The sequence below is a fragment of the Calidris pugnax genome, unplaced genomic scaffold, assembly GCF_001431845.1.
Source record: "Calidris pugnax isolate Ruff unplaced genomic scaffold, ASM143184v1 scaffold71, whole genome shotgun sequence".
Taxonomy (NCBI): domain Eukaryota; kingdom Metazoa; phylum Chordata; class Aves; order Charadriiformes; family Scolopacidae; genus Calidris; species Calidris pugnax.
Genome location: NW_015090882.1, coordinates 3,113,788 through 3,133,115, shown reverse-complemented (window position 1 = coordinate 3,133,115; position 19,328 = coordinate 3,113,788).

Below are 19,328 nucleotides of genomic sequence, written 5' to 3'. Positions count from 1 at the left end.
GGCGGCCCGCCGACCCCGGGCTGAGGGGGCTGCGGTGGCAGTGCCCGCCGGGTCGCCGGGCCCATGGGGGCCGCCTCAGGGCCGGCCCCCGAAGCCCAAACTCGGGAAGGAGGAAAAGGGGGAGCTGCCACCCAGCGGCTCTTTGCCTGGCGTCCCCCCTCCCCGTCAGCCGGCGAGGGGGAGCGGCGAGGGCGGCGGCATCACAACCGGGGAGGGGGGCAGAGCGCGGCCGGGGCCCCGCTGTAAAACCCCCCCGAGCTCCTCATCGTCTTCCCCCCCCTCCGCCGCCCAGTCGGGGCTTCAGTCCCTCGGGATGCCGCCGGCCGCACGCCGTGGAGGGGAGCGGGGCTCCCGCCGGCTCCTCCCGGCCGTCCCCCCGCGGCGGGGACGAGCCACCGCCGCCCGGCGCATCTCAGAGGAGCGGCAGCAGCAGCAGGAGGGGGAAGGAGAGCCCCAGGAGCAGGCCGTACGCCGCCAGCTCCTTCCCCCGCCTCAGCCGCAGCCACCGCCGGGCCGCGCTCATCCGCCGGCAGCCCCTCGGCGGGAAGGAGGGAGGGAAGGAGAAAGGAGGAGGAGGCGGCGGCGGCCGCGGCCCCAACGCCCGCCCTGAGGGGAGGGAGGCGGCCCTCGGCTGCCGCCCGGCGGGGAGGTGAGAAGCGGCGGCGGCCGCCCCTCAGCCGGCGAGGGGAGGCAGCTCCCCGGGGGTTGAGGGGCGGTGTGTGGCGGGGGGAAGGCCGCCTCCCCTCGGGCTGCCATGTCGGCCCGGTGGCTGCTCGCCCTCCTCTGCCTGCGGGGGAAGCCCGCTCCCCAAACCGTGTTAAAAAAAGGCAAAAAAACACCAACCCGGGGGTTGAGGGGCGGTGTGTGGCGGGGGGAAGGCCGCCTCCCCTCGGGCTGCCATGTCGGCCCGGTGGCTGCTCGCCCTCCTCTGCCTGCGGGGGAAGCCCGCTCCCCAAAACGTGTTAAAAAAAAGGCAAAAAACCACATAATCCCTCCGCCCCCCAGCATTGAAGGAGGCGGTGGCAGCCTGTGTCCCCCCAGCCCATGTCCCGCGACTCCACGCATGGGGCCGGGTGGAAAGGGACGGAGCCCTGAGATGTGAGGGGACCCCATCGCCATCCCCTGAGGGTCGAGGGGTGGAGTTCGGGATCCGGCCCTGGGGAAGGAGGGGATGAACAGTCCTCTTTAATATCTTCATTGATGATCTGGATGAGGGGATTGAGTGCACCCTCAGTAAGTTTGCAGATCACACCAAATTGGGTGGGAGTGTTGATCTGCTTGAGGGTCAGAAGGCTCTATAGAGGGACCTGGACAGGTTGGATCAATGGGCCAAGGCCAATGGGATGAGGTTCAACAAGGCCAAGAGCTGGGTCCTGCATTTCGGTCACAACAACCCCAGGCAATGGTACAGGCTGGGGGCAGAGTGGCTGCAGCTGCGTGGCAGGAAAGGACCTGGGGGTGTTGGTGGACACAAGATGAACACAAGCCAGCAGTGTGCCCAGGTGGCTACCAGCACCCTGGCCTGTGTCAGGACCAGCGTGACCAGCAGGAGCAGGGCAGTGATGGTGCCTCTGTCCTGGGCACTGGTGAGGCATCACCTCGAGGGCTGGGTTCAGTTCTGGGCCCCTCACCACAGGAAGGACATTGAGGGGCTGGAGCGTGTCCAGAGGAGAGCCACCAAGCTGGGGAGGGGTCTGGAGAACAAGTCCTACGAGGAGAGGCTGAGGGAACTGGTCATGTTTAGTTTGGAGAAGAGGAGGCTGAGGGGAGAACTCCTTGCCCTCTACAACTCCCTGAAAGGAGGGTGCAGAGAGGTGGGGGTTGGCCTCTTCTCCCAAGGGAATAATGCCAGGACCAGAGGAAATGGTCTGAAGTTGGGGCAGGGAAGGTTTAGATTAGATATTAGGAAGACTTACTTTCCTGACAGGGTGGTCAGGCACTGGAACAGCCTGCCCAGGGAGGTCACCGTCCCTGGAGGTACTTAAGAAACATGTAGATGTGGCACTTGAGGGCATGCTCTAGTGCCTGGGATTGTTGGGTTGGGTCTGTTTGTGGGTGGATGTGGTGTGGTGTGTGGTGATTTGTGTTTGGTTTGGTTTGGTTTGTGATTGGACTTGATGATCTCAAACGTCCCTTCCAATCATGAATATTCTGTGATTCTGTGGACACCCGGGGAACCCTGTCAACATAAATTGAGTCCGTCTCCACCATCTCCATCCAGGAGAAGGGCTGCGGGTGAAGGGGCGCTGTGCAATAACCCAGGATAAGTATTTTCTGTTTACAAATAAATGGTAGAGTCAATGCTTGTCAGAGCCTTCAGGAGTTTGTACCCCACATGGGAACAGCCTGGTGTAGAAACAGGTTGCAAGAAGACTGCAACCCAGCCAAAAAACACGGACACAGGAGACTTCATTATCCCATTAAATATTTACTCCCGACTATGCCATCACTTTTTGCTAGTAATTGTCAGTGAGCCAGACCGTAAACTATTAATTGAAGATCCAGACACTGCACAGACTTATTGATCTTTAGTTTTCTGTGCTGAGTAATTTTATTGCTATCAAAATACATATACAATGTGTAAGATTAACTATAGGTGAGGCCTCTCCCAGCTGCAGTCTGTGGCTGGATGTAGCGATATACATGCGAATACTTGGGACATGTCCCTTAGCTTGTGGCAGGATATAAATTTTAGGAAGTACTTTCTTCGTTTTATGTGTTTTAAGAAATTGATCAGATGACAAAGCAGAAATTCTGAACAGCTTGTCTGACCAAGGTACCTCATATTTGGTCTGGAACTGAAAACAACCATCCACTCAAAAATTACACTGTCATATATAAAATAGCCTGTTCTGTAATATTTTTTTTAAAAATCACTGTATGCATGGTTTCTTCTTTAATGGGGAAGTCTTTTGTTCTCTGTTGCAGAGCCTGAAAAGGTAAACGCAGAACCTTTTTTTTTTTAAAAAAAAATCTCTGGTCTCTGTGTAGACATTTCACTGTGCAAAGAACACGCTTTCATCTTGAACAGTTTCCTGCCCTCGGTGAACACCAGCGCCGGTAACTGCGTCCCCGTGATAAAGATCAGAACTGAGCCTTTAATATAAATGTGCGTGGCTTCTCTTTTCTTACACCTCCTACTCTCATAGATGCAAAATCATAGAATCATAGAATCATAGAACTGTCTGGGTTGGAAGGGACCTTTCAGATCATCTGGTCCAACCATCAACCTCACTCTGATAAAACCCATCACTAACCCATGTCTCTAAGCACTATGTCAACCCAGCTTTTCAATCCCTCCAGGGATGGGGCCTCAACCCCTTCCCTGGGCAGCCCAGTCCAAGGCTTAAGAACACTTTCCCTGGAAATATTTGTCCCAATCTCCAATCTGAATCTCCCCTGGCGCAACTGGAGGCCGTTTCCTCTTGTCCCATGGCCTGTTCCTTGGGAGAAGAGACCGACCCCCCCTGGCTACACCCTCCTTTCAGGGAGTTGGAGAGAGCCAGAAGGTCTCCCCTCAGCCTCCTTTTCTCCAGGCTCAACACCCCCAGCTCCCTCAGCCTCTCCTCAGGAGACTTCTTCTCCAGACCCCTCACCAGCTCCGTTGCCCTTCTCTGGACCCGCTCCAGCCCCTCAATGTCTTTTTTGTGGTGAGGGGCCCAAAACTGGACCCAGTCCTCGAGGTGGGGCCTCACCAGTGCCCCATACAGGGGGACGATCCCTTCCCGAGTCCTACTCCCCACACTGTTCCTGACACAGGCCAGGGTGCTGGTGGCCACCTTGGCCACCTGGGAAGTGGGAATATAAAAGCAAGACCATCCCAGCTGTTACCTGCTCTGTTACCTGCTAAAGACTTACAGATGAGGAGTGAACGTTCTCTCTGGCAGCTTTCAGGAGGAGGTTCTTCTCTTCCTCTGAGGTGATGGGTTTTTGGGGGCAGTGGGTTTGCATCTCTTGTGCTATGTGTCGTTGCGCTGCTTGATTTAACACCCTGTTAAACACCTATTTCTGAGGGACTCCTCTCCATGTTCGCTGTTCTTCACTTCTGTTGCAATGCGGTACATTCAGTCTCAAGTATACAAAGCCACCTTTTGTTTTTAGCAGGTGGATATATAGTTCAAAAGACTTTTAGGCTTTCCTTTTGCTCCTGTATCTTTGATGCACACAGAGCTCCCACAGCCTGAATAGGAATCATGGATAAAGGAGGAGGAAAAAGGCTGGGCTGGCTGAGGTGACAACCTTTAGCATGAGTTTTAAGCAAGAATCAGTTCACACCTCTCATCTGGACACAGCAGGAGGCCTCGCCTACTGAAATAATGATTTCTTGGGTGCTTTCATCCAGAATACGTCTAAACACTACTGGAAGCAGTGAGCCCTCCTCATTTCTTCTCTTCATTTCTTCCCGCTCCAGCTATGCTCTCCTGCAACCTGCCTTCCGCAGCACTGGCAAAAGTGCAGCCCTGCAGAAGCTGGGTCCAGCCCAAAGCTGTCCTTTTCCTTTCTGTGGTGTAGGTGAAATTGCAAGGAATGGTTCACCAAGGCCCGATTCCTACTTAGGTATCATTTTCTTCATGTAAATCACAACCAGTTTTGCTTAACAGATCATTGGGCTAATCGTTCTTTACACAGCAGGAATTCATGATCTCCTCTCTTTTACTCCTCCTCGCCTTTCCTTCCCTCTAATCCTCTTTACATCCTGCAATGTCTGATATTGTGCTCCTGGTGGGACTGGTGCCAATTTTTTAAGGACTAAAGTATTGTTACATTTTTGCATTAAATAATCAGAATTCATGCATAAACCATTAATGATCATAGAATCATAGAACCATAGAATGGTTAGAGTTGGAAGGGACCTTAAAGATCGAGTTCCAACCCCCTGCCCTGGGCAGGGACACCTCCCACCAGACCAGGTTGCTCCAAGCCCCATCCAGCCTGGCCTTGAACCCCTCCAGGGATGGGGCAGCCACAGCTTCTCTGGGCAACCTGTTCCAGTGTCTCACCACCCTCACAGCAAAGAATTTCTTCCTGAGATCTAATCTAAATCTCCCCTCTTTCAATTTAAATTCATTAATCCTCATCCTATCTCTCCGCTCCCTGATCAAGAGTCCCTCCCCATCTCTCCTGTAGCCCCTTCAGGTACTGGGAGGCTGCTCTAAGGTCTCCCCGGAGCCTTCTCTTCTCCAGGCTGAACAACCCCAACTCTCTCAGCCTGTCCTCAATAGGAGAGATGTTCCAGCCCTCTCATCATCTTTGTGGCCCTCCTTTAGACTGTCTCCAGCAGGTCCATGTCCTTCCTGTGCTGAGGACTCCAGAGCTGGACACAGGACTCCAGGTGGGGTCTCACCAGAGCAGAGCAGAGGGGTGGAATCACCTCCCTGGACCTGCTGGCCACGCTTCTTTTGATGCAGCCCAGGATGGGGTTGGCTTTCTGGGCTGCCAGCGCTCACTGCCGGCTCACGTTGAGCTTCTCATCCACGAGCACTCCCAAGTCCTTCTCCTCAGGGCTGCTGTACTTTCCCCATGTATTTTGCGGTTTGATTCCCAGTATGCATCATAAATAACCCTAATGAACAAGGAGGGAAAAAGCATCATCAGAGCCAACTCACCTATGCGGCTGCCCTTCGTGCTATCCCCCAGGAGATCTGCATCATATTGCAACGGGATGCAGCTTGCGGAACCATCAGGAATCTCCAAAGCTCTAGCCATGACATATTTAATGGTTCCTTCAGCAGCTGTGCTCACTCTTATTACAGTATAATAGCCCTCGTTTATTTCCGTGCGCAATAGCTCCAGATATGTGGAAGCAACAGCCCCGTCCATGTTTTGTTCTGTGGAGGCAGGGTGATGAGTATGACTTCAGCACCCGTGGTAAAGTGCCTTGTAAATTCTGGGAAACCAATGTAGCAGCTGGCGTTAATCTAATTTTATTTCTAAATATAGATCTATGAGATTCAGCTGAAATTAACTGAGCGAAGGGAGAGCTTCAGGAAGGGACCCTGCTGTTGTTGTGGTACATAACGGTGCACAGTGGGAAAACAATGCCTGGCAATTTTTCAGTTTTTGCACTGATTAGCACAGCAGGTCAGTGGAGATGGGGCAGTTAAAAACCCTCTGCAAATGAGGGATCACGCCTTTATTCAACATGAGTGAAGCCTTTTCATACTGACTTTGGCTTTCTCTTTATCTGGTCCTCTCCTCTTCAGGCTGTGCTTTGCCTGTGCTGCATCCTTTGTGCTCTGCAGCAAGGCTTTCTCTCCTCTAGCACTACCATAGGCCCATAATAGCCTGAAAGGACATCTTAATTCCCTCTTCACCGTTACTGTCCCCTCCCCTGAGCTCTACTTCCTAATTGCTTTTTTTTTTCTCCACCACTTTCTGATATTATATAATAAGCAACTAAATGCTTAAAAACCGTTTAGGCCTAATAAAGCGTGGGGGGGCTGCTTCTTGTAATAAACATGATCTTATGAAATAAAACCTGCGGGATCGGGTTTTGCGTTTTGATTGCAAGCAAAAGACTTGCAGACTTTGGACCAAATTCAGTCCTGAGTTTCAATTCAGCTTCAGGTGTAGCATAACCCAATGTAAGAAGAAATAGGCTTGTGTGATATGTTATTATCATATCACTTTTCAGTGGGCAACAACTTTCTCTCGCTGCTGGAAGTGACCGATCTGTATCGTAGCATCAACTTGCTGATTGAGATCTTGAAGGTTTCTGTGAATCTACTAAGACGTTGTGCTGAATAATAAGTCCCTCTAATATAGTTCTCTTCTTATTTTCTGTTCTCATCTTTGGTCTTGTAGCAGAAAAAGCAGCGCTGTCGAGGCTGTTGCATTTCTGTTTTGGTGAGTGCACGCTCAGAAATGATAAGCCTGAGCAGCGACTGTTGCACTTCAGCTCCTTTTTTAAAGGATGGATTTTGTCATGATCAAACATTTCCCTTCCTTATCCCCTTAATCCCAGCGGTTTTCGATTTGCACATTCTGAGAAATGCAGCTAATAATGAAATCATGCAAAGAGGACTGGAAATGTTCTTATAGGTCTTTACTGTCTATGGTGAAAATGGAATCAGCTCACTCTTATTAAAACCTATCCTTAATAATCATCGGTCTAGTGTTGGATTTTCAAAGGAGCTGTTTCAAACCCTGGCAAAGTTTGTAAGCCCAGGGAAAGAAAAGGTCACTTAGTAGGAAAGAAGTGTAACTATCTCAAAGGCAAGGATCAGGATGAACAGAGGTGAGAGAAGTGTACTTTTAGGATACCTGTGGCTCTCCTATAAAAAATATCTATATTTTTTATCTATAAAAAAGCAGCAGAACAAGTGTTGGACGAGAGGATTCCCTTCACTTTTGCCAAATTTGACTTTTCTGCTACATCTTATGTTCTTATTTCTGCTGCTGTCCTTTAAATGGCACAAAGTGTGGCTTAAAAAGCAGCCCTAGTCACTACCTTGAGGTAAGGGCAGGTGAAAGACCCAGGATTTTCCAAAGGTAATGTGCATGGTGCTGCGATGCACTGAATCATCTCAGTCCTGTTTGCTCAGGGTTTGATTAGAGAGGTTTGAGTTCTTCAAAACGTGCTCACAAGTTCATAGGTTTGGGTTCTACCTTCGGTGGGTTTCACCATATCAGGACAGAGTGGGATTATTTTTGGGGGGGACACTAAACATGCAAAACACAAGCACCTTCAATCAAAGTACCTGTATACCTTTTGCAGGTTAAGAACAAACTATGAAGGGAGTACAAGACTCATAGAATCATAGAACTGGCCGGGTTGGAAGGGACCTTTCAGATCATCTAGTCCAACCATCAACCTCACTCTGATAAAACCCATCACTAACCCATGTCTCTAAGCACTAGGGCAACCCGGCTTTTAAATCCCTCCAGGGATGGGGCCTCAACCCCTTCCCTGGGCAGCCCATCCCAAGGCTTAAGAACCCTTTCCATGGAAACATTTGTCCCAATCTCCAATCTGAACCTCCCCTGGAGCAACTGGAGGCCATTTCCTCTTGTCCCATCACCTGGGACTTGGGAGAAGAGACCGACCCCCCCTGGCTACACCCTCCTTTCAGGGAGTTGGAGAGAGCCAGAAGGGCTCCCCTCAGCCTCCTTTTCTCCAGGCTCAACCCCCCCAGCTCCCTCAGCCTCTCCTCAGGAGACTTCTTCTCCAGAGCCCTCACCAGCTCCGTTGCCCTTCTCTGAAGAGGGGAGAAGAGAAACAAGGGAATGTGAGGAAGACAAGGCAAAGATAAAACCATCAGGGGCCAGTGAAGTGCCGTGCTGCTCCTGCTAAAGGAGATGGAGAAAGATCTCACTGGCTTTAAATGAGGCAGCTTGCTTATCTCTACCCTGACACTGAAAGTGCAAATACAGAAAGCATTGCTCAAAATACTATAACCTGGATAATGGTAGTAGTGAAATGGCAAGAAGGTCTCTAACACCGGCTGTTGCTGTGGGTAGTCACCAGCCTTCAGAATCAGCAACATGGGCCAAGAGGGAGGTCAAGCAAACTTCTCACCCACCTTCTGGCTGCAAGAGTTCAGGTCTGTTCCTGACACATTTGCCTGATTTTAAAAAGCCACCACCAAGAAGAGTCTCCTCTGCAGGCAGCCATCTCTGCTGTTGTTCCCATGAACCAATTATTCCCTGTGTCCAACCTAGAAGTCCTTTGCTGCAGTTTCAGACCAGGTGGAGAAGAGTTTACACTGTAATTCATGCCTGGCTAAAAAATCTGAACTAGCACTAGGTACAACTACCTCAACGCAGTGTGAGTTTGTAGGTTCTTGTGCAAGGAGTGAAATGGGCCTGATGTCTGAACACCACCCTGCTTTTTCCCCCTCAACCTCTCCACCTTTGTAGAATGATTTTTCGGATCCCTCAGCTGCCAGGCATTTGATAGCTATTGGCCTGTCCAGATAACCATGCTACATCTCCCTTTGTTATGTGCATTTATCTCCCAGAAGGGCCCTGAAGATCATAGAATCACAGAATGGTTAGAGTTGGAAGGGACCTTAAAGCCCATCCAGTCCCACCCCCTGCCCTGGGCAGGGACACCTCCCACCAGACCAGGTTGCTCCAAGCCCCATCCAGCCTGGCCTTGAACCCCTCCAGGGATGGGGCAGCCACAGCTTCTCTGGGCAACCTGTTCCAGTGTCTCACCACCCTCACAGCAAAGAATTTCTTTCTCGTATCTCATCTAAATCTCCCCTCTTTCAGTTTAAAATCATTACCCCTCATCCTATCACTCCACTCCCTGATCAAGAGTCCCTCCCCATCTCTCCTGTAGGCCCCTTCAGGTACTGGAAGGCTGCTGTAAGGTCTCCCTGGAGTCTTCTCCAGGCTGAACAACCCCAACTCTCTCAGCCTGTCCTCATAGAAGAGGTGCTCCAGCCTTCGGAGCCCTTCGTGGCCTGCTTGCCACCAGCAGTAAAAAAAGCTGGTAGGTCATGCATTTAACCAAGGTGAAAGAAGAGCCAAACCTGCTTGTGTATCTCAGTTGATTACCACTAATTGCTCTGAGAGCCCTTGGGACTGCAGCATTTGTAGAAGCATAAAAAGTCTTGTTTTCTGCTGTATGTTATGGATGTGTTCCTGCAAGCTGTGGTGAGCTTTTCTGATGAGCGTATAATTTTCAGAAGCCTGGATCAGAAACCAATTTACGAAGTTGTTAATGGAGCATTCACTACTCAGCCAGATTCTCTCCTTCTCATGTATACTGCTCACGTATTTTATTAGAAATATAACATTTTTAGGTGGACTTCTGCTGGTGGAAACATTCTGTGCATTGCCTCATGCTGTGGAGATCACCAGGCAGTGGTCTTTTCATCCTTCCCTGTGGGGCCCACGCCCCAACCTTAGTCATGGAAATGGAAACTGTCTCATCTGGTGCTTTAGGTCCAAGCCTGAAACGGAATGGCAGCGTAAGGAGATAGATGGGGGTCAACAAAAGGATAAGCATTTTTCCCTCCTCAAGTTGAAAAGCCAGAGGAGAACCACATTCACGTGGAAAAGTTCCTAGCACAGCCTTCCTACAGGAAAAGATTCCATATGGATACCAGCCTCTTGATTTAGGTATAACAGATCCTTCTTTTAACCTTGTGGGGGGGACAGCACGGGGAGCTGGTGCGTTTTTACAGAAGAGCAGGGATGACCAAGGGAGTCAGAGCCCCCTTATTATCATTGCCTGGTGCAACCTCGCTTACGGGGTGCGAGATGATGGACACACAGAGCCAAGGTTGTGCAGCTCATCCCTTCCAGCCCTTCCCAGTCAGTGCAGGGCTTCATCTTCCCCTGTTGGGGTGTACAGCCTGCACCACTAGCATCGCTCTTCCCGTGACTGCTGCATCTTGAGTTTGGGAAGTGGGAGAGACAGAAAAAAAAAGCAGCAGCTCCATTTTTTTTTCCCCCCCTTAATAACTGAAATGGTCCACGTTACCTAAAAATCCATTCTGCCAAATGTGCCTCCGTGATCTTACTTTTGAGTTCTTCTTGGTCTCCAAGTTCTGATGTGCATCTCTAAAAATAAAGTCCTGCTTTGTCGGGAATGATGATGAAAAATGTCAGAGTTCCCAAAATTAGGGTGACTAGGATCTTGAACAGAAATCAACTACTGTTGCAACAAGGGTAAAATCTCTTCAGCAATATAAGTAACAAAAAGCGAAGAAAAAGATGTGTTATTTTTTAAAATAAGGTAAAGATTAAAAAAGTACTAAAGAGATTAAGGGTATTTTGGTTTAGGCGTTATCTAGGTCTAATGAATGAAAAAGCAAAAGCAAAATTAATATTTTGGCTAGTTTTTCAGTAACACAGCGGTTACAGAATGTAGCAGTGAAACAGGGTGATGGGGAAAAGTGAAGGAGAACAAATCACCACATTCTGGGTTTGGGTTGAAACAAAACATAAATTCCTTAATACCCCGGGCAACTGAGATCTTAAAAGTTGGCAAATAAATCTGCAATTCCCTTAGTGATGTGCAGTTGTCAAATCAGGCAATACTGGGTAGTAGGATCTGTTTAACGAATAGAGAAATAACAAAGCGCTCCATTACCAGGCATTAGTATGACCACAGCAGGACACAGAGATTTAGAAGAAAGGATTAATAGGGGAGATAGAGATAAATGGAAATGGAAAAAAACAAACAAACAAACAAACAAAACCCACCATGGGTTTGTAATACACTGCTCCCACTGGAGAAACTCATTACTGTTCGTTGATGAGAGAAGCAGGACTGTAGCTAAAGGATGTACAGTAGCTGTCACTCGTTTGTCCAGCTGCAGTAGCATAGCTGGTAATTTTCTGTGTAGCCCAGGAGCAGATTAATACAATTATTATATAGAAAGCAAGGATCTAGCAGATGGGGAGGCAACAGTGTGGTGTAGTCAAAGGGGATGCGTGGGGCTAGAGGAAAGGAGTAGACTTGATCGTAAGATAATAGAGGAGTGGATTTGGGACGCTAGAGGAAAGGAGTAGACTTGATCGTAAGGTAATGGAGGAGTGGATTTGACCCTAAGGGACATTTGTATTAACAATATTTGTACAGAAAATAAGAAAATGAAAGCCCCAGTTAATTTTGCAGAGAACAATCAGAATGTTGTAGCAGAATACTTTCAAGGGATATAAATGTGCAGCCGTGAAATGGGGGGGTTGGTAGTTTCAATAGGGACAAGGGTGTATTGACCACAGTACAAGGTCGTAATAGCTCTGCCTGCAGTAGAGCTGCTCAGTCAGGCTCAAAAAAGATCCATTAAGCTTGGAGCAGAGGCAGAGAATGGGAATGGAGAGCCTGTTTCATGAGGAAAGCCTAGACCACTCTGTCTTCTTCAGCAGAATGAAGGCTGAAGTGGTGTATAGTTGCTGTTCTTAAATACGGGAAAGATATAAAAATAGATCTCTATCTATACCAGGGGGGAGACAATGATTAAGGACTATACTCCCAACTGAGCAAAATGGTTATACGTTGGCCATGATGAAATTCAGGCTGAAAACAAAAAAGAGGCTTAACTATCAGAGGAGGAGGGTTTTGAAGCAGCCTTTCAGTGAGGCTTTATAGAAAGAGCTTGATAAACACCTTGAAAAAAAGGGCTGTAGGTGGTTGTTGTGAGCCAGTCAACCAAGAGGCTTGCAGTTCTGTGCCTCTGAGAAGTAGAGTGGTCTCAGGGGATGTGAAAGAGCTTCTCCTTATTCATTCACAGCTTCTAGTAGCCAGTGATTAAGAGAGCATAGGGTTTGGTTTTTTTTCCTGTCGTAAAGTTCCTGCTGAGAGAGGTGTGTTGGCAAGTGAGATGTTTGCAATATTCCCTTTAACTTCTGGGCCGAGATTTCCTACAGCAGGCTTTTAAAGTCTAATTGTCATTAACAGTTCTGCACATGTGGTGTTTACGTGGGGATGGAGAGCAGGCATCTCAACCTGCTTCAAATTCTGCCAGGGGAATGGCGAGCCAAATCACTGGGCTGACAGATAAGAGAAAGTTAGAAAAGGATGGATCTAGGCAGCTTTCCATTTTATGGCTTGAAGGGAGATTTCTGTCTGAAGTGAATTCCCCATTCCGACAGTTTCCTGACATGTGTTTTCATTTCCGTAGCTCTCTCCTGCTGTTTAACTGTACAAATATTTCTGTCATCCAGCACTGAGCTTCCAGGTCTAACAATAATGAGAAGACAGCTGAAATATGAAAGTGGTGCCCTCCTGGAAACCATTTAAAATCTGTCAGTCTGACATAAAAGGGGCTACTAATAGTGTCATGTTGAGATTTTTCCTAACCTGAACAGGTGAGGAATTTATGTGGGGTGTGTTCCCTTTTTTTTTTCTTCTCATATATTCTAGCTGTGAAGAGCATTTTGGGTCACAGAAAAGGGAAATTACTTAGCTGTTGTATAGTTTCTCCATCACTGCTGGAGTGGGTGCCGTTCACCATGAGGCCAAAGGGTACCGATACCAATATCCCTCACCAGTTATGAAGCTGCTAAGAAGAAGTCATACAGCATCGAAGTTTGTGTGCTTGAGCAATGTGAGCTGCTAATGCCTTAAAAATATCTAAACTCTACTGGGGTGACTGCGTTGACTGGTTTAGGTTTCCTTATGCAAAAAATTGATTAACGTTACAGCTCAGTTGCCACTGAATTTCACTGAATTTTTAGAGTTGGAAGGGACCATAGAGATCATCTAGTCCAACTCCCCTGCCAAAGCAGGACCACCCAGAGCTTGTCAGAGCATGTTACTCAGGACGGCATCCAGGTGGGTCTTGAAAATCTCCAAAGAAGGGGACTCCACACCCTCCCTGGGCAGCCTCTTCCAGGGCTCTGCCACCCTCACCGTGAAGAAGTTTCTCCTCATATTTGAGTGGAACCTCTTATGTTCCAACTTGTGCCCATTGCCCCTCGTCCTCTCACTGGGAACCACTGAAAAGAGTCTGGCTCCATCCTCCTTCAGCCCACCCTTTAGATACTTGTCAGCATTCATAAGGTCTCCCCTCAGCCTTCTCTTCTCCAGACTAAAGAGTCCCAGCTCTCTCAGTCTCTCCTCATAAGGGAGATGCTCCAATCCTTGAATCATCTTTGTAGCCCTTCGCTGGACTCTTTCCAGTAGTTCCCTGTCCCTCTTGAACTGGGGAGCCCAGAACTGGGTGCAGTATTCCAGTTGTGGCCTTCTGTAAAAATGTTAGATTCCAAGGACTAAGGGGGAGGAAATGGTCGCAAAGCTATCGATCATAGTGCGCTATTTTAAGAAAAGGACAGCGTGACAAAAGCAAAATAGAGATGATGGGCTTCAGTAAAGCAGATGTTGATAAACTCAGGGAATTTGTAAGCAGATTTTCTTGGGAAGATAATTTAAAGATAAAGAAGTGCAGGAGAGATAGCAATTACTGAAAGAAGCTGTATTTAAGACACAACAGAAAATTATTGTGCTGTGAAGGGGAAAGGAATCAGTGTAATTAGGAGGAATAGCTGCAGGAGAGGCTTTGTAAAGTCTTGAATATTAAAAAAGGATTTATTTACAAATTAGGAACAAGGACATCTGGCTAAAGCTGAGTAGAAAAAAAGTAGACCAAAAGTGTATGGTTGAGCCTAGGACAATAAAGCACACAATGACTCACTACTATTAAGACTGATAAAAAATTAAGGTGAAAAGATTGTATGAACACTACAAGAACAGAAAAAGAGAAAGTAAAATTTAGGTCCATTCCTTAATAGGGGAGGATTGCAAGTAATAGACCATGATAAGAAATCCAAGATATTCAATGACATCTTTTTTTCAGGCATGACATAAATTGTGAGCCAATGCCTAAAGCAATTATGTTGTCTAAAAGAGCACAAATGGACGAGTCTGAGTAGGAAAAGAAGAGGGTAGAAAATATTTAATGTGTTATGTATATTAGAGTGGCCTGGGGGAATTTACCCCAGAGGTGCTGGAGCGGGTCCAGAGAAGGGCAACGGAGCTGGTGAGGGGTCTGGAGAAGAAGTCTTGTGAGGAGAGGCTGAGGGAGCTGGGGGTGTTGAGCCTGGAGAAAAGGAGGCTGAGGGGAGACCTTCTCACTCTCTCCAACTCCCTGAAAGGAGGGTGTAGCCAGGGGGGGTCGGTCTCTTCTCCCAAGGAACAGGCAATGGGACAAGAGGAAATGGCCTCCATTTCCTGACCTCCAAGGGTAGATTCAGATTGGAGATTGAGAAAAATGTTTCCACAGAAGGGGTTCTTAAGGCTTGGGATGGGCTGCCCAGGGAAGGGGTTGAGGCCCCATCCCTGGAGGGATTTAAAAGCCGGGTTGCCCTAGTGCTTAGAGACATGGGTTAGTGATGGGTTTTATCAGAGTGAGGTTGATGGTTGGACTAGATGATCTGAAAGGTCCCTTCCAATCCAGACAATTCTATGATTCTATCTAAGAAACTGAAAAGGTATCTGAACCATTAGCAGTCATTAGTAACAAAAGAAGAGAAGGTTCTCTAGGAACTAGAATAAAACCCACAGAACCCACCCTCCAAAAGAGGAGAAGAAAGGTTCAGGGAGATAACAAGTCTGTCTGTGTTATCCTGAAAGATATACAAGACTAAATTATTAAATAATAAATGTATAAGTACCTAGAGAATAATAAGGTAATAAAACCAGCTCAAGTAGATTTGTCAAGAATACGTCATGTCAAACTAACCTTGATTCCTTCTTTGACAGGATAATTGTTCTTGTGGATAAAGGAGAAGCCGTAGGTATGTCTTGACTCTACTAAGGGTTTTGACATGGTCTCACCTAACATGCTCTTAAGGAGAGAAAAGAAACATGTGCCTACCCAGTCATAATACAGTGAACACCCACTCATATGGTTTGATGTTAAACTGGGAAGGCATTAAAAGCAGGGCTCTGCAGAAATCATATTTCTGCTCAGGGTTTTCTGTAACAACTCGAATCATGAAATGCACAAGTTTTTGAACCACATAAGGCTGGGTGGGATTACAAGCTCTTTGAGATACAGAATCAAAATTCAGAACTGTATTGAGAAATAGCACAAAAGGTCCAAAAACAACCAGGGAAAATTCAGTACTCAAACACAGCTGGGGAAGGGAAATAAAAAATAAATGATAAAATAGGTGTCCCGGGTTGAAGTAAAACCGGACCGATTTTGTGTTCTGTAACTTTACATTTTAGCTAGGCCTCCTCTAACTTTCTGAAATTAATGGCACATTGTGGAGAAAACTGCTCGTTTTCAGAATGGGAAGACCAATGTTTGTGCTCCATGCCAAGGAATGGTGTGCAGAGAGGCCCTTGCTTATACTTATTGCTATAACAACCAAGGGCAGCCAATTTTCATTATTTGCCCCTTAGAGGGTCGGAAACGGAAAAACGTAGAGGGGTCACATCTGTGGGGAGGAACGGATGGGACAGGTGACCCAAACCTGACCAACTGGGGTGTTCCATCCCATCTGCCCCATGCTCAGTATAAAAGCTGAGGGATCAAAGGGTCAAGTTTTCGCCCTGCAATGGCCGATGTCGGAAGAGGACCCTGTCTGTCCATCTGCCTTTGATCCCAATCCATATGTTCCTGACTCCAGAGCTGGAATCCAGTTCCCATCCACCACTGGGTCCAGTCTGGGACCTCCCCAGTGCCGGGACTGTTGTCCTGGGAGCTTGATACCGTTTTCACAGAATCACAGAATCGTAGTGGTTGGAAGGGACCTCAGAGATCATCGAGTCCAACCAACACAAAAAAAAAACCAAAAAAAAAAACCCCAAACAAACACAAAAAACACAAACCACCACCCACCACCTAAAGACACAACAACAACCACCAAACCAAAAACCATCACCCACCCACACAGCACCCCACCACAAACCAGTAATCTTGGGCACTAGAGCATGCCCTGAAGAACCATGTCTACACGTTTCTTAAATCCCTCCAGGGATGGTGACTCCACCACCTCCCTGGCCAGCCCATTCCAATGCTGGATAACCCTTTCAGTAAAGAAATGTTTCCTAATATCCAACCTGAACTTCCCCTGGCGCAACTTGAAGCCATTGCCCCTTGTCCTATCATCTGTAACTTGGGAGAAGAGACCAACCCCCGTCTCTCTACACCCTCCTTTCAGGAACTTGTACAGAGCTATAAGGTCTCCCCTCAGTCTCCTCTTCCCCAGACTGAAGGGGACTGTATATATTGTATCTATTTCATTATTTTCTTCTCTCTTTTTTTTAATTTTAATATTAATTCTTCATTAAAGTAGTTTAGTTCATTCTAAACCTTTGAATCTCCTTATCTCTTCCTCTCCTCTTTTGCGGGGGAAGGGGGGGGGAAGGGCCATCCGTCGGTCTGGTTGTGGTGATTTCAGCTGAAGCCACGACAATAGGGAATGAAGGGATGTGATTGCTCTAATGGAGCCATCTAATGGAGCCACGACAAATGAAAATTGTCACAATGTGATACAAAACAAAGCAAATCTCATGCTGTGCCCTGCTGACAGAAGCATTGTAGGTAACATGTACAAAGTAATTACCCTTCCCCGCTTGTCCATGGGATGCCGACGTTGGTGCTGAACAGTTCTGGGCGCCACACTTTCTGAAGCATTGCCAAACTGGGAGGAATCCAGAGGAGGGAAATCAAAAGGTAGTGGGTAAAGAAAGCATGGCCAGAAAACAAGACCCAAAGATATGACTTTTGAGAAAAGATTGAAGGAAATGGCTTTGTTTGGTATAAGAAAGAGAAGATTGGAGACAAGATGTAATAATAATAATAATAATCCCGTATTCAAAGTCCTGTGGAACAGAAAGGTGGCAATTTGTTCTCAAAGGCTCTTGCACATAGACTGTCAGGAACTCAATGGATTTGCATTGGCAATATTTTCGAGTTTGGTATTAGAAGTATCTGTGGTCCAATGCCTGAATATGCTGCACAGAGGAGGGTTTTAAGATCAAGCTAGACAAATTATTAGATGTGGTTTAAGTATAATAGCCCTATCCTTCAGAGAGGAGAAAGGACTGTGTGATCCCAGAAGGTCCTTTGCATTGCCATTATTCTATTAAATTAAGACCAGGAACACAGCAGGGTTGACTGTTATTATCTTTGCAGATATAATTTTCAGTTCCAAGCTTCAAATATACAAGGCTATTATAAGGCCTCTTTTGTTTTATATGGATGTTAGACAACCACAAGTAAGAAAGGAGTGTGGTTAAATATTTTCTTTAAACTGACTTTAATTTGGGGCCAGTTAAGGAATAATGATACGTGGAGAACAAGATGTAATTAAGGAACTGTGGGAGGCCTGCAAAGAATTTAATCTGGTGTGTGTAATGAAATCCCAGTAACTTCAGCAGGCCGGTCGAGCTGGTAGCCTGGTTGGCAGAAATCAGGCTAATTGCGCGTAGCCTGAAAGACCATTTTTAGGATTATGGCGGAAAAGAAAATGGAGGATGAGACAGAACACAACCTTAATGTGAAAGACCAAGTGTGAGGACAGGTTTTAGGAATCCTGAAGACCTCAAGAACAAGAAGCAATAGCAGAGAAACCTGTTTAAGCCCCAAATCTACTCTGTATTTATGAACCAGGGCAGAGACTGTAAAGTCTTCCAAAGCTATCGTGGTCACTGGAGAGCTATGACCCTAATCCTCTCAGGAAGTTGGGAATGTAAAGCATGACTTCATGCTGTCACTTCAGTCCTGCTTCGTTTCTAAGGGCTCTCCCAAAACAAAGGCTCTGTATGTAAAGATTGAGCCAGGGCTGGTTTCACTTGGGTCTCAAACACAACACTGTAGCTGAGCCTGGGCATGGTCAGGTAGAAGTTAGAGCTTCCTACACCAAAAAGGTGGTGGGACCAGTAGCCCAGCTGAAGTGCTTTTAGACAAATGCATGCAGCGTGGGCAACAAACAGGAGAAGCTGGAAGCCCTTGTGTGGCAGGAAAGCTACGGTGTAGTCACCATCATGGAAACGTGGTGGGATGGCTCGCATGACTGGAGTGTGGCAATGGATGGCTACAAGCTCTTCAGAAGGGCCAGGCAAGGAAGGAGAGGAGGAGGGGTGGCCCTGTATGTTAGGGAGGATTATGAACGTTGAGAACTAATTGAGGGTAATGGTAGGGTCAAGTGCCTATGGGTAAGAATCAGGGGGAGAGCCAGCAAGGCTGATATCGTGGTGGGAGTCTGTTACAGACCACCCAACCAGGATAGAGAGGTAGATGACATATTCTATAAGCAGCTGGGAGAGGTCTCAAAATCGCTTGCCCTTGTCCTGGTGGGAGACTTCAACCTACCAGACACCAACTGGGCAGACAATACAGCTGAGAGGGAACAGTCTAAGAGGTTCCTGAGTCAGTACTGGGTCCAGTCCTCTTCAATATGTTCATCAATGACCTGGATGAGGGGATGGAATTACCCTCAGCAAGTTTGCTGACGATACAAAACTGGGAGGGGTCGTTGACACGATAGAGGGCTGTGCTGCCATCCAGTGAGACCTGGACAGGCTGGAGAGTTGGGCAGAGAGGAACCTGATGAAATTCAGTAAAGGCAAGTGCAGGGTGCTGCACCTGGGGAGGAATAACCCCCTGCACCAGGACAGGTTGGGGGTGACCTGCTGGAGAGCAGCTCTGAGGAGAAAGACGTGGGAGTCCTGGTGGCCAACAGGATGCCCATGAGCCAGCAATGGGCCCTGGTGGCCAAGAAGGCCAAGGGCATCCTGGGGGGCATCAGGAAGAGGGTGAGCAGCAGGTGGAGGGAGGTCATCCTGCCCCTCTGCTCTGCCCTGGGGAGGCCCCATCTGGAGCACTGGGTCCAGTTCTGGGCTCCCCAGTTTAAGGAGGACAGGGAACTGCTGGAGAGGGGACAGCAGAGGGCTACAAAGATGATGAGGGGTCTGG